This window comes from Castor canadensis, chromosome 5 (assembly GCF_047511655.1).
Source record: "Castor canadensis chromosome 5, mCasCan1.hap1v2, whole genome shotgun sequence".
NCBI classification, from domain to species: Eukaryota; Metazoa; Chordata; class Mammalia; order Rodentia; family Castoridae; genus Castor; species Castor canadensis.
This window is the reverse complement of record NC_133390.1, coordinates 149,966,949-149,980,226: the sequence shown is the minus strand read 5'-3', so window position 1 is coordinate 149,980,226 and position 13,278 is coordinate 149,966,949. Positions and strand designations below refer to the sequence as shown.

General features: G+C 37.5%; 1 pseudogene; it reads right to left on the bottom strand.

Annotated features, from left to right (window-relative positions):
• Positions 1–3,984: 3,984 nt before the first annotated feature.
• Positions 3,985–12,806, bottom strand: LOC109677387 (prohibitin 1 pseudogene; annotated as a pseudogene).
• Positions 12,807–13,278: the final 472 nt, after the last annotated feature.

Sequence of the window (13,278 nt, the reverse complement as noted above, 5' to 3'; positions counted from 1 at the left end):
GCTTCTGCTTTGCAGCCAGAGACAGTGATTCATTTGATTTTAACTTGGACGTTAGCATTTTTCTCATGACTCACTGATAATTTAATATGGAGTTTAAAAGGCTGAAACAGTTATTTACTTTTTAGGAACATAAAACATTCACCAGGTGGAAGACATTCTCCTTTGAAATGGGAGATGCACCAATGCTTCATTAAAGAAAGAAATGAGGAGGCATTTCTTTCTTGCCTGAGCCTCCCAGCTCCCCGCTGCGCCCCTGTACAAGCTGACCTTCTTGCTAATGTTGCCTGACTTCCAGCCAGCCTGCTTCATCTTAAATGTTTCCCTTATCTTGCATTGCTCTGAACCGCAGTAAATACTTCCCTACTGTCATTTACCTCTTCTGGTCTTTGTTGTAACATTGCTAAATGGGGGTAACCCTTCTCATATTTGTGTTACAAATCTCTTGAGCTAAGGTCCTGTCCAAGACAGTATAGATCTTTATGTTTAGCTTTGCTGAGAGTATTATAGGAACTCTGACTGTAGGGGGAAGAAAGACTTGGGCTGGCACAAGGATAAGTTATAATGTAAAAACACACACGTGCACATACGCATTCTCACTAACTTTCAAATATTGAGTGCAGTTATAAATAGTTAATTTGGTATGTAATTATGAGTTGCTGTTATTTTTTGTGATAGATTGCTTATGGGGAAGACTACACAAAATTAATGAAATATGGAATTCATCCAACAGTTCCAACTTCATAATTTTTGCACATCTGCAGAACCAATGAACTAATGCTTGGAAACTTATTTTAATGAAAAGGTCATGATTTTTCTAAATCAGCACAGCAAATGTATTTTTGTGGCAGTACACAAAGACTGAGAATTCTCCAAAGTAGTCCATTTTCCATAGGAATTTACATTTTAATTTTTATTGACTATAATAAGGAGGACATAGAATCATCATAGGTCTCTACACCAAGGGCCCTCTCACCACTGTCTTTCCTTCTTTCTGGTTTTATCCCTTAGGAGGAGAAGATATTGAGGAAGGTTAAAAGCAAATTTGAGGTAGCAGCCCTCAGTTCTCACATTTGCCAACATGTAAAACTCAGTTGTAAAGATGGGTGCTGGTGGCTCATGCTTGTAATCCTACTCTGAGATTAGGAGGATCATGATTTGAGGTAAGTCCAGACAAATAGTTCATGAGACCCCCATCTCCAAAATAACCCCATCAAAATGGACTGGAGGTGTGGCTCAAGTAGAAGAGCGCCTGCTTTGCAAACACAAAGCCCTGAGTTCAACCCCCAATTTCACAGAAAAAAAGTAAAGGGAAAAAAAAAAACCCAAGAAACCAAAACTTAGTTGGGAGATGTGGCTGTATTCATTTTATACTAAAAAAGATATTTAGTGAATGATGTAATTAGAACCACACTCTCCAATACAGTATTCTGCCACTGGTCACATGAGGTGATTAAATAGTTGAAATGTGGCTATTCCAAATTAAGAGGTGTTATAATGTTAAATACATACCTGATTTCAGGGTGAGCAAGAAACAGAAAGTAAGCTATCACATTAATAATTGTCACTTTTATCCTATGATGAGGTGATGATATTTTAGATATATTTGGCTAAGTAAATATATATTTCAAAAGTTTATTTCACTATTTCTTTTTTAAATGTGCTACTTAAAAATTTTAAATTACATATGTAACCAAAAATATGTTTCTTTGGTTGATGCTGGTTTAGAGCAATATGAGTAGATTCATATCACTCAAACTTACTTCCAGACTAAGGCTTTCTCCTGTAGAATAAAGATTGTTCTAGAATCAGCACTTGCACAAAAAGTTGCAACCAGCCATAGCATCTTCACAAATATTAGTGACGTGCTTCTACTGCATCTCAAGAGAGAAACAGGTGCTGTCAACAGGATGGAAAGAACTAACTTCAGTTTTTGGAGTGGCGATTCTTGTTTTGCAGGTGGCAAAATGTGTGTCCCTTGCAGGTGGTTTAACCTATCAGAGCCTCAGTCTCTTCACCTTGAATGAATAATTGAATCCTGTATTAGGCATCCATTACTGAGAAACAAATTAACCCATGCTTAGTGGTTTAACCAAATAAGCATTTCTCATCTGACACAGTTTCTGTGGGCTGGGAATCATCAGAGGCTTAGCTTGGGGGGGTGTTACCTCAGTCTCTTAGAACATTAGAGTCAAGATGACAACCAGGGATAAGGTCATTTGGAGGCTTGACTGGGACTAAACAATCTACATCTCGGATGGTTTACTCTTATTGCTGTTGCCAAGAGGCCCTGAGCTGTCACACATGGCCCTCTCCATATGCCTACTTGAGTGTCCTCATCACATGATCTCCTCCAGAGTTACAGAGTAAGAGGGAACATAAGGAAGTCACAAATGACTAGGCTTGGAAGCTATCCATTGTTACTTCCACTTTGCTTTATTCATTAGAAGGAAGTCACCAAATCCAGTCAAGCCTCAAGGGAAATGGTGGAGGTTATTAAGCTCCACCTTCCAAAGATACAGTCAAAACATCTGTCACATATATTACAACACTACAGACCTTTACTACATTTGTAAAATAAATAAAAGAGCTGGGTATGATGGTGCATGCCTGTTATCCCAGCATTCGGGAAGTTGAAACAGAAGGATCAAGTAAGTGTTTGTGGCTAGCCTGGGCTACACAGTGAGACTCTGTCTCAAACAGAACAGAACAAAACAAAAGAAAACAAAACAGAAAAGACCCCTCAGAATTGATTCTGTAAGGGATTTAGCTCAAAGCTTAGGTGTGCTCAGAGCAGAACAAGCTTTGTGTTCTGTTGAAATCTGAATAATAAAATCTACAACTAAGCTTCATATTCATCAGAACTAGCAGTTGAAACATTTTGTCCTTTGTTAACCGTAATTTACTTCTGAGGTATACCAGAACAGCCTCATAGGGGTTCTAACACATCTCCTCTCTCTTCCCAAGCAAAAGGGACTGGCAGAAGCCAGGGACACAACAGGAAGAAAAAAAGCAATGCTCTGCAGGCATTCATAGGGCCTTGGGAGCAGGCCCTATGAATGGCTAAGGTTCTTGAGTTTTTTGCCTACCAAAGCCCCTTCTTCACTTGTTCTTCTTTTTATTTCATGGGACTTTAAGGAGAAGAATGTTCTAGATTTAAAGATACAAATGCAAGCATCTGCTATTTCCCTGCTCTGCTGTCTCAGTGTAGCAGGTAGGACTTCATAGGTATCTGGACTACATTAAGTCTTGGTCTTCCTTTTGTCCCAAGGCTGTGTCTTTCTAGCTAGAAAACATTGATGTGGGGAGAGGGCCTTATGATGGTCAAACTCATCCTATAGGAGCTATATTTTTTGCAGGTAAACAAAACACATCCTTGTAAGGCCATTTGCGGAAGACTGACCAATTAGGTGTCTCTTTCTACCCTAGTGACTGTATTTGCCTTTTGTGAGCTTTGGCACTTTACAGAGAAAAAGAAACCTATGCTTTAGTGACTACTTCTCAGTCCTCCCTACTGTAGAAAAACATGACATAGGATGAATATATCTCCCTGCAACTAAGGGACACTTAAATGAATAAAATCAACAACCTGAAGGAAACTACTCTTACAAGAGTGCAAAGATGAGAGAAATTATAAGTGTATTGACTATAACATCTGCCTTAAAATTTTTCAGCACATAAAAATAATCTTAGGGTGTTTTTATATATATGAAGAAGTACTTAGGATTGAGTTTGACTATGTTAGAAAGTGGATACCAATCCAAACTACTTTGGAAGTAAGCTTAGTTTTAGTTTTATATTCAGTCATTATAAATACTAATTAATTAATGCATTAAACTACTGTTCTTGAGAACATATTAAAACCAAGGTCCTTATCAATACATAAGTAAATATATTAATGAATAAATAATTACTAACTGTGATGCACTGTAAATGGACCAGTACACAGGGCTAGAGAATGGAGGTAACTTTTCTGGAAGAGCCCTCTCAGGAAGTCATTAAGTTGAATCTTTTTTTATTTTTGTGAAATGATTTTACTTTTATTTTCTTCACTCTAAGCCAATCACAAAAGTTCACAGTGATTTCTGGGGTAGGTTCAGAAGGAAAGCTCTCTCTGCTTCCTGCTGAGCCATCTATTTGGCTTCCACTGCTTCTGTGGACTCCTTCCCAAAGGTCAGATGTGTCAGGAATATGTCATCCAGGATGAGCCCAAATATTACTGCTCACTCTGTAAGGTCATCACTCACCTGTCTGGAGACCAGCTCTATCTGGGTGATCAGTTCTCCAGCATCAAAATGAGTCACTACCAATTTGAGGAATTCTGTGGTGATGGATGGTAACACATGCTCATCAAAGTCCTCTTCCATGCTGGTAAAAATGCAAGGAAGCTGGCTAGCAACAGGCCGGAAGAGAATGAGCAGTGTGATGTTGACATTTTTGCAAATCTTTCCTACCATTGATGACTTACACAGTACATGGTCAAAAGTGACAGTCAAAGATAATTGGTTTCTGTGCCCGAGGGATGAGAAAGTGAGTCCCTTCCCCTACCACAATGTCCTGCACTCCACAGAATGGGTCAAAGATGACAGCTCTGTGCCTAGCATCCACATTATATAAGGCAGAGTTCACCATGCCTCCTGCAACAGCTAAGGCCAGGCCAAACTTGCCAATGGACTCAAACACTTTGGCATCTGTGTTTCCTTCTGTTGGAACCACTCACATCTTCATTCACTCTGACTTCTTCATGAAAAAGTTTGAATGTATGGGAAATAGGCATAGAGGAATGTTTCAGGCCATACAAAGAGTATGACGCCAAATGTTAAGGAATAAAATAATTTTGTGACTGCAATGAATAGGGAGAAGACTGTTGTAGAAGCTTCTTGATCAAGAAGAATGGCAAGAAGGCCTAAAGGAGACAATTTATTTTTTAAGTACTAAGATTGCTATGTGGAAAATGGATTAGAGAGAGCAAGAGATGATAGATAATAATTAGAAGGCTATGGCAGGAATAATTCTAAGATGCCCACCCCCTCCAAAGTTTCATGACTCTGGGTGTCTACACAATGTATAACACCTTCCCTTTGAGTGTGATAGACCTGTAACTATGATGTGAGGTAGACAGTTGGCTATGAGTTAATCAAAGAGGAGATTATCCTAAGTAAGCAGGTGAGAGATTTATAAGAGGGTGAACAGTCAGAGAAATTGATCCTGCTGGCCTGAAGGAAGCAAAGAACTGTGTTGTGAACTGCCTATGGGGGTTGTGTAACAAGGAAATGCAGGGCTGAGAGTGGTTCCTGGCTAATAGCTGGAAGAGAACAGGGACTTCAATCTTACAGCCTCAAAGAAATAAATTTTGCCAACAATCAGGAGAAACTCACAGTCCTAGTCAAAATCCTTATTTACCAGGTCAGATCCTGAGGAAAAGTACTGCTTCTGTGCCTGACTTTCTGTCCCATGGAAACTGTGAGATAATACCTTTGTGTTATTTTAAGTGATTAAGTTTTATGAAGTTGGGCGCAGGTGGCTCATGCCTGTAATCCTAGCTTCTCAGGAGGCAGAGATCAGGAGGATCGCCATTCAACACCAGCCCTGGGAAATAGTTTATGAAACCATATCTCAAAAAAACCCATCACACAAAAAGGACTGGTGGAGTGCCTCAGGGTGTAGACCCTGAGTTCAAACCCCAGTACAGAAAAAAAAAAGTTTTGTGGTAATTTGTTATTCAATAGACAACTAATGCATAAGCTATTCGCAATATTCCAGTTTAGAAAAGATGGCAGCTTGTACTTGATTTGTGATCAAGAGATGGAGAGAAGCCAATGGATTTGAGATCATCTTTAGAGGTACATTTAGCATTGCTGACTAATGAGTTAGACATGTCAAGGAAGGATAAGGAAGAACTAAGATGGATTATTAAGATATTTTAATTTGAGCTATTTAGTTATTAGTGGTGCAAATTATTGAGGAAGTATGGAGGAGGAACATATTTCTGGAGAACCATTAAGTTCAGTTTGGACATATTGAGTTTGAGATATTTATGAGACATCCAAATAGATTGTCAAATAGTCAGTGAGTATATGAGACTTGGACTCAGAGAATTCTAGGTTGGAAATATAAATTTGGGATTTGTCAGGATATAGATAATGCTTACTGCCATGAAAATGAAATAAAGTAGAAAGAAGGAAAAGGTGTTTAGATGAAACTCCAAGGAACTTTGACATTTAGAAGCTAAGTAAAGAAAACAGAAGAATAAAAAGAAAGGAAGATGAAAGAAAGAAGAATGAAAAAAGTGGCCAGAAAGAAAGGAGAAAAACCCAGAGAGCTGTATCATGAAAACTAAGAGGACATCCTTTACAAAGGAGGGCAAAGTGAAGAGTATCCAATGCTGCTGACATCTCCAGTAAGGACCAAGAGAAAAGCATCCATTCAATCTGGGATCTTGACACAAGTGAGCCAATATGAACTTGAGCAAGAGCCAGGGTGGTGCAGGTGAAAAGTGAGATGGGGTTGAGAAAATTGAGACAGTGAATCTCTCCCCTGGATGATTCTTTGAAGAAATTTACAAAGTGGAGAAGTGATGAGGCAGCAACTTGAGGGATGTGTGAGGCTAAAAGAAGTTTGTATGTGTGTGTGCACGTGTGTTTGCTTAATATGCAATATTAACTCATGACTTAGTTGCTAAAGGAGAGAGAAGTTGATACAGCAGAGAAAAAACATTTCGAACAGTCAGGATTCTCAAAAGTTTAGAGGAGCTGGGGAAGGATTGGTTTTTCCTCAGTTGAAACTAAGAAAAGAAGTATGTTTGTAGAAGTAGGCAATTATTCTCTTTAATGATTGGAGTTTCATGTGTACCCTTCACATAGTTACCCCAATAGTTTTAACTTATATCATTGTAGTACAGTATCAAACCCTAGAGTGTGTCATTAGCTCAAGTGTTCATATTTCTATGGCATTTGATCACATGTTTAGGTTTATGTAAGCATCACTACAATCAAGGTGTTCCAACACCACAATGATCTATTTTGTGCTACCCTTCAAACTCATACCGCCTACATCTCCTCGAATATTCCTGGCCCTTCTGCAACCAATAATCTGTTTTCCAGATCTATAATTTTATCATTTAGAAAATGTTATATAATTGGAGTCACACAGTGTATGACCTTTTCAGTTTGGCTTTTTTCACTCCACATAATTCCTGAGATATATCCAGGTGACTACTATGTGGAGCCTTAGTTCATTGTTTTTTATTGCTAAGAAATATTCCACAAAATGGGTGTATTACAGTTTGTTTAACCATTCATTGTTGAAGAACATCTGAACAGAATCCTGTTTGGGCTGTTATGAACAAAGCTTCTATGAAAAAATATAATTCTAAAGCTGCTGGGAACAATCATAATTTGGTATGAATATAAGTCATCCTTTCAGGGGTATAAATGCCCTAGAGTGCTGTTGTTTTGGCTTATGGTCGGACCATTTTTGAGCTTGTTAAGAAAATGGCACTTTTCCAGAGCACCATTTTATATTTTCACCAGCTCTGTATGAATGATAGTTTCTCTGCATTCATGTCAGAATTCAGTAGTGTACCTATTTTTTAAAATTTAGCTTTACTAAATTAATATTCCTTATATTCTTAATTTACCTTTTCCTCATGCCTAGTAATGTTCATGCACTTACTTGCCAGCTCTTATAGTCTCTTCAGTAAAATGTCTCTTCATGTTTTTCTGCCTGTTTTCCAACTAGATTGCTCATTAACATTTTAATGTTGAGTTTTAAGAGTTCTTTATATATTTTAGATATGAGTCCTTTCTCACATATGTGGTTTGGAAACATTTTCTCCCATTCTGTGGTTTTTCTTTTCATCCTCTTAAGAGGATCTTTCACAGAGAAAACTTTTTATTTTGGATGACATCAAATTTATTAACTTTTCTTTTATGGACTGGTTATTATGTTTACAATTCTTTATCAAATTCCAGGTTTGAAGATTTTTCTTCTAAAAGTTTTATTAATTTACATTTAATTCTGTAATCCATTTGATTTAACTTCTGTATAACATGTGAGGTTTATATTAAGGTGTTGGTTTTTTTTCCTATTCTTTTCCTATGGATATCTAACTACTCAGCACAATTTGTTGAAAAGACACTTCTTCCTCCACTGAATTGCTTTTGAATCACTGTCAAAAATCAGTTTTCCACACTTAAGTTGGGCTATTCCTTGTTATATTTTGTTTCACTGATCTGTATGTCTTTCTGTCAATACTACCCAGTTTGATTACTCTATTATGTAAGCCTTGAACTTGGGTACAGTGCTTCTTCCCAGTTTCTTCTTTTTTTAAGAATAGTAAGAATAGTTTTAGTTATTCTAGTTCTTTGCCTCTCTATGTAAATTTTAGAATAATGAAAAATCATAATTGCTTGATAGCGATTGTTTTAAATTAGGTTACCAGTTTCAGGAGAATTAACATCTTTACTTTGTTGAGTTTTCTAATCCATGAACATTTTGCTCTTTATTTCTATTTTCTTTGATTTTTTTTAATCAGCATTTCATAGATGTCCTATATGTATTTTGTTAGATTTGCTCCTTAATTTTACATATGACTCTATTTTAAATTTGTTTTGGTGTGTTAATTGCTAATAATTAGAAATACAAATTATTTTTGCTTGTTGATCTATATCCCTATATACAGATTGACTTCATTTTTCAGCTCTAGAGGTGATTTTGTAGACTCTTTGGACTTTTATACATAAATCATCATCTAATCTGTGAATAAGGCAGCATTATTTCTTTCTTTCCAACCTGAATGCCTTTTGTTTCCCTTTCTGGTCTGATTTTACTGGCTAGAACTTCCAGTAGGCTGAATAGAGTGGTTAAAATGGGCATCCTGCCCTTGTCCCCAATCTTGTCCTTCACAACCGTGTGTGTCATTAGCTGTAGGTACATCTTTAAAGATGTCCAGGCTACTTTTTAATCAAGAACTGGGTGTAGGATTCTGAGTTGATCTTTTTTTTTCAACACTTAAAAAATATTGTGTTACTTCTACCTGGATTCCATGACACTGAATTCCTAACACTGCCATTTGAATTTGTTTTTCTCTCCTGTAAGTAATGTGTCATTTCTTTCTGACTACTTTCAAGATTTTCTGTGTATTTCGTTTTCAGAAGTTTGACCTTTATGTGTCTTGACATGAATTTGACTTTTTTCTGTTTGAGGTTTATTTAGCATTTTAAATCAAGGTCATTGTTTCTTTCCTTTGTATTCTACTATTTTTTTGTATTAGTTACTTCATTTTTTAGTCCTAAAATTTCAATTTGATTCTTTCTTATGTCTGCTTAGTTTTTGCTGAGACTTTCTATTTATTTTAAGTGTGTTTACAATTTTTTGCTGAAGCACTTTTATGGTGATTGCTTTTAAATCCTTGACCAATAATTCTAACATCTGTATCATCTCAAGGGAGCATCTGATGATTGTCTTTCATTTAGGGTTCTTGATTCTTGAGGTAGCAAGTAATTGTTTTTTGAAACCTGAACAGTTTGAGTACTATGTTATAAGATTCTAGGCCTTATTTATTAATACATATTAATTATCAATATTAGTGTGGCTGTGCATCATATTTCTATACATGCATGCAACATGCATTGGTCACATTCAACCACCCTTTTTCCACCTTCTTGCTTTCCAGTCCTGAGTAATTACTATTTTACTCTCAGGTCAATTTTTTTTTAGTTTCCACATATGAGAAAGTACATGCAATACTTGTCTTTCTATGTTTGGCTTATTTTATTTAAATTAATGTTCTATGATTTTGTCCATTCTGGTGCAAATGACAAGATTTCATTCTTTGTTATGGCTGAATAATGCTTCATTGTGTATATTTACCACATTTTCTCTATCCATTCATCTGTTGATGGGTACTTAGGCTGATTCCACATTTTAGTTATTGTGAATAATGGGCATGCGGTGTATGTTTGGTATGCTAGTTTCATTTCCTTTGGATATGTACCCAGGAGTTGGGTAACTGAATCATATGGCAGATTCTTTTTTTTTTTTTTTTTTTTGAGGAACCTCCATACTGTTCTCTAAAATGGCTGTGCTAATTTATATTCCCACCAACAGTGTTTGAGTTTCTTTTTCTTCACCTTCTCACCGGCATGTTTGTTTTGCTTTTTTTGCTGGTTTAATAATAGCCATTCTAACTGGGGTGAGGGGTAGTTCATTATAATTTTGATTTACATTTCCTAGAGGGGAAATGATATTGAGTATTTTTTTCATGTATTTGTTGGTCATTTGTATTTCTTCTTTTAAGAAGTGTCTGTTCAATTCAAAGTCTTATTTAAATTTTCTGAATTAACAGACTTCCTCTGACAACACTGTGGCAGGTGCAGGGGGAGTTTCACCTTCTTTTTTTTTTATTGTTTTATTATTCATATGTGCATACAAGGCTTGGGTCATTTCTCCCCCCTGCCCCCACCCCCTCTCTTACCACCCACTCCACCCCCTCTCTCTCCCCCCAACCCCCTCAATACCCAGCAGAAACTATTTTGCCCTTATCTCTAATTTTGTTGAAGAGAGAGTATAAGCAATAATAGGAAGGAGCAAGTGTTCCTGGTTGAGCTAAGGATAGCTATACAGGGAGTTGACTCACATTAATTTCCTGTGCATGTGTGTTACCTTCTAGGTTAATTCTTTTTGATCTAACCTTTTCTCTAGTTCCTGGTCCCCTTTTCCTATTGCCCTCATTTGCTTTTAAGGTATCTGCTTTAGTTTCTCTGCGTTAAGGGCAACAAATGCTAGCTAGTTTTTTAGGTGTCTTGCCTATCCTCACCCCTCCCTTGTGTGCTCTCGCTTTTGTCATGTGCTCAAATTCCAATCCCTTTGTTGTGTTTGCCCTTGATCTAATGTCCACATATGAGGGAGAACATACGATTTTTGGTCTTTTGGGCCAGGTTAAGGAGGTTCACTTTCTTAACCACCAGGTGTGGGGTGAAAGTTTGGGCTCTCTTCTCTGCTTTCCACTGATGCCCAAGGGCTGAGAGGCTGCTTGTCACTGCTACATAAGGATGGCTTGCTAGATTGTTTTCTTGCTTCTTTGACTAAAAAGAGAAGACTGTCCTTTGTTTTGGGGTTCTTTTGTTCTGTTTTCTTTATTGATCTGTGACCACTGGTATTCCTGGGCTACGACTTCTTCATTATCTAGTGTAATGTATGTGAAGCAGAAAGAAACCCCAAAGAGCTTCATACTTGTATTCTTCATGTCCCAAGGTCCTTACTATACTGCCTACCTCTCTTCATCTTTCAAATTACCTATTATCTCTCTATCTATCGTCCAGGAGTTTTGCTGAACTTAATAGGGGGAATAGGGAAAAATATGGGTACTGCATCCTCCTGGAAACAGAAGTGATAGCTGACAGGTTTTGCTCAGTCTCTAAATGCCCTGACAAATCTTCAGATCAAAAGGTAGTACATTATTTCAGTTTTCTGGAGGGAAAAATTGAGACACTTAGGGCAATTTACCTGATCAAAGTTGCCTAGAAATGCAGCCTTGGCTTCGAGTAAAAGTTTGGAGTTTTAAATAGTTATTATTTTGCTTTTCTTTTTTCTCTCTACATTTGCTAAAAAGAAAAAAAAACTGAGTAGTGGGAGTGGAAGAAATAGTTACAAAGGAGAAGAGTAAAGGAACTCCTTTTTGGTTTGGAAAAAGTAACTGTCTAAAATTGTTAGGTAGGATTTTGGAAAGGGGAGGATTTATTGACTTTTGAAATGTTAATTTTTACCAATTGATTATATTATCTTCTTAATTATAGCTTATCTTATAAATGGATGACTTCAGTTATCTTCACTGTGTCCTAAAAGTAAGTGACAGTATTCACATTTAGTAATCACTGTCACCCTTGCAATGAAAGACTTACACACAAATGGGGAGGATGGGAGAAATGTTTCATCCTTTTTCGGGTTTACACCTTCCATTAGAACAGAATTATCTAGGATGCTCAGTCTTTCAAAAAAGATGTGTGACCACTTCTGAAAACCCAAAGTCTGGAGTTCTTGAGAGGTTCTCAATATTGCAAAGGCAATCATGAGCACAGAAAATTAACTTCCCAAAGCAAATTTTCCTGATTCTTATGTATTTCTGAATAGAGTCAACTCACAGCCCTTCCCTCCTATTTTAGTTTTCAAACACTAATGCCACTCTTCAAAACTTGCTGAGTCTAAAAATCCAGTCAGGGTGCAAGATGAGAAAGACCTTACAGGGACAAATGAACTGTAATATCAGTTTGCTCTTTCAGTGGTCTTTTGGTTATATCTAGTTCATGTGGACTCTGACCTGGCAGAGAAGATGAGCAAAACTGCATGAATTTTTATAAAGAGTATGCTGAACAGCAAAGGGTGGTCAGCAGAGCAGAAAGAGGTAAGGGTCAGAATAAGAGCCATTCTGATGGGAAGTTCTCTTTGCTTCCAGGATGACCTAAGTTTTTCCAGCCATCCCAGATTTATCCAGGGATTTGGGGTTCCACCCCAGCTGCCTACTATTCAGAATCTACTGAAGAGCCTCTGTCTTCCATACTATCCCTGTATTCCCATACGGCTCAACACAAGCACACTGTTTCTTTAAAGGCAGCAGCACTTGTAATGATTCTCACTGCAGAGGTTTTTGAGAGGTTTCATCCTCTTAGCTGCAGAACAGACTCACTTGATGCTTTCAAAGTTGTCTCATGAGGTAAAGGCAGCTCTTTTGTTGTCTGCATTGCATTGCATTGTGAGGGACAGCAAGAAACTTGCTTGCCTGAATTTCCTTTGTCAGAAGTATAGGCCATATTCTGCTTTGGGAAGTCAAGATTCTACCTTCTGCTTTTCTTTACTTCTTCCTAAATCCTTCTGCCATCAGAGTAGACAGGCACACATAAACTACCTGGTCAGAGAGGAACCTATGAGCTTGCCAGGAAGGCATTTAAAGACAACTGAGAAATCTTGGCTACTGTCTGCTGTAATTTCCATGAAGCTAATTCTTACCTCCAGGAATCAGGCCAGAAAGAATAAATGTATTTCCCCCTGGTGAGGGAAAGAGCTGAGGAAATGGGGACTTGGGATTAGCCCTCCCACAGGAATTGACCAGTCCTGTGATAGGCAAGGAGTCTTGTTCTCTAGCAGATGAGCAAGATACAGGATCCATGCAATTCACCTGAGCAGTGATGGCTGAGAGCCGTGACTTTAGTTAGGGTTTCAGGGTTGGCAAGTGCCAGAGGTCATGATTCTGAGTGTTTTTCTTTTCTTTCTTTCTTTTTTTTT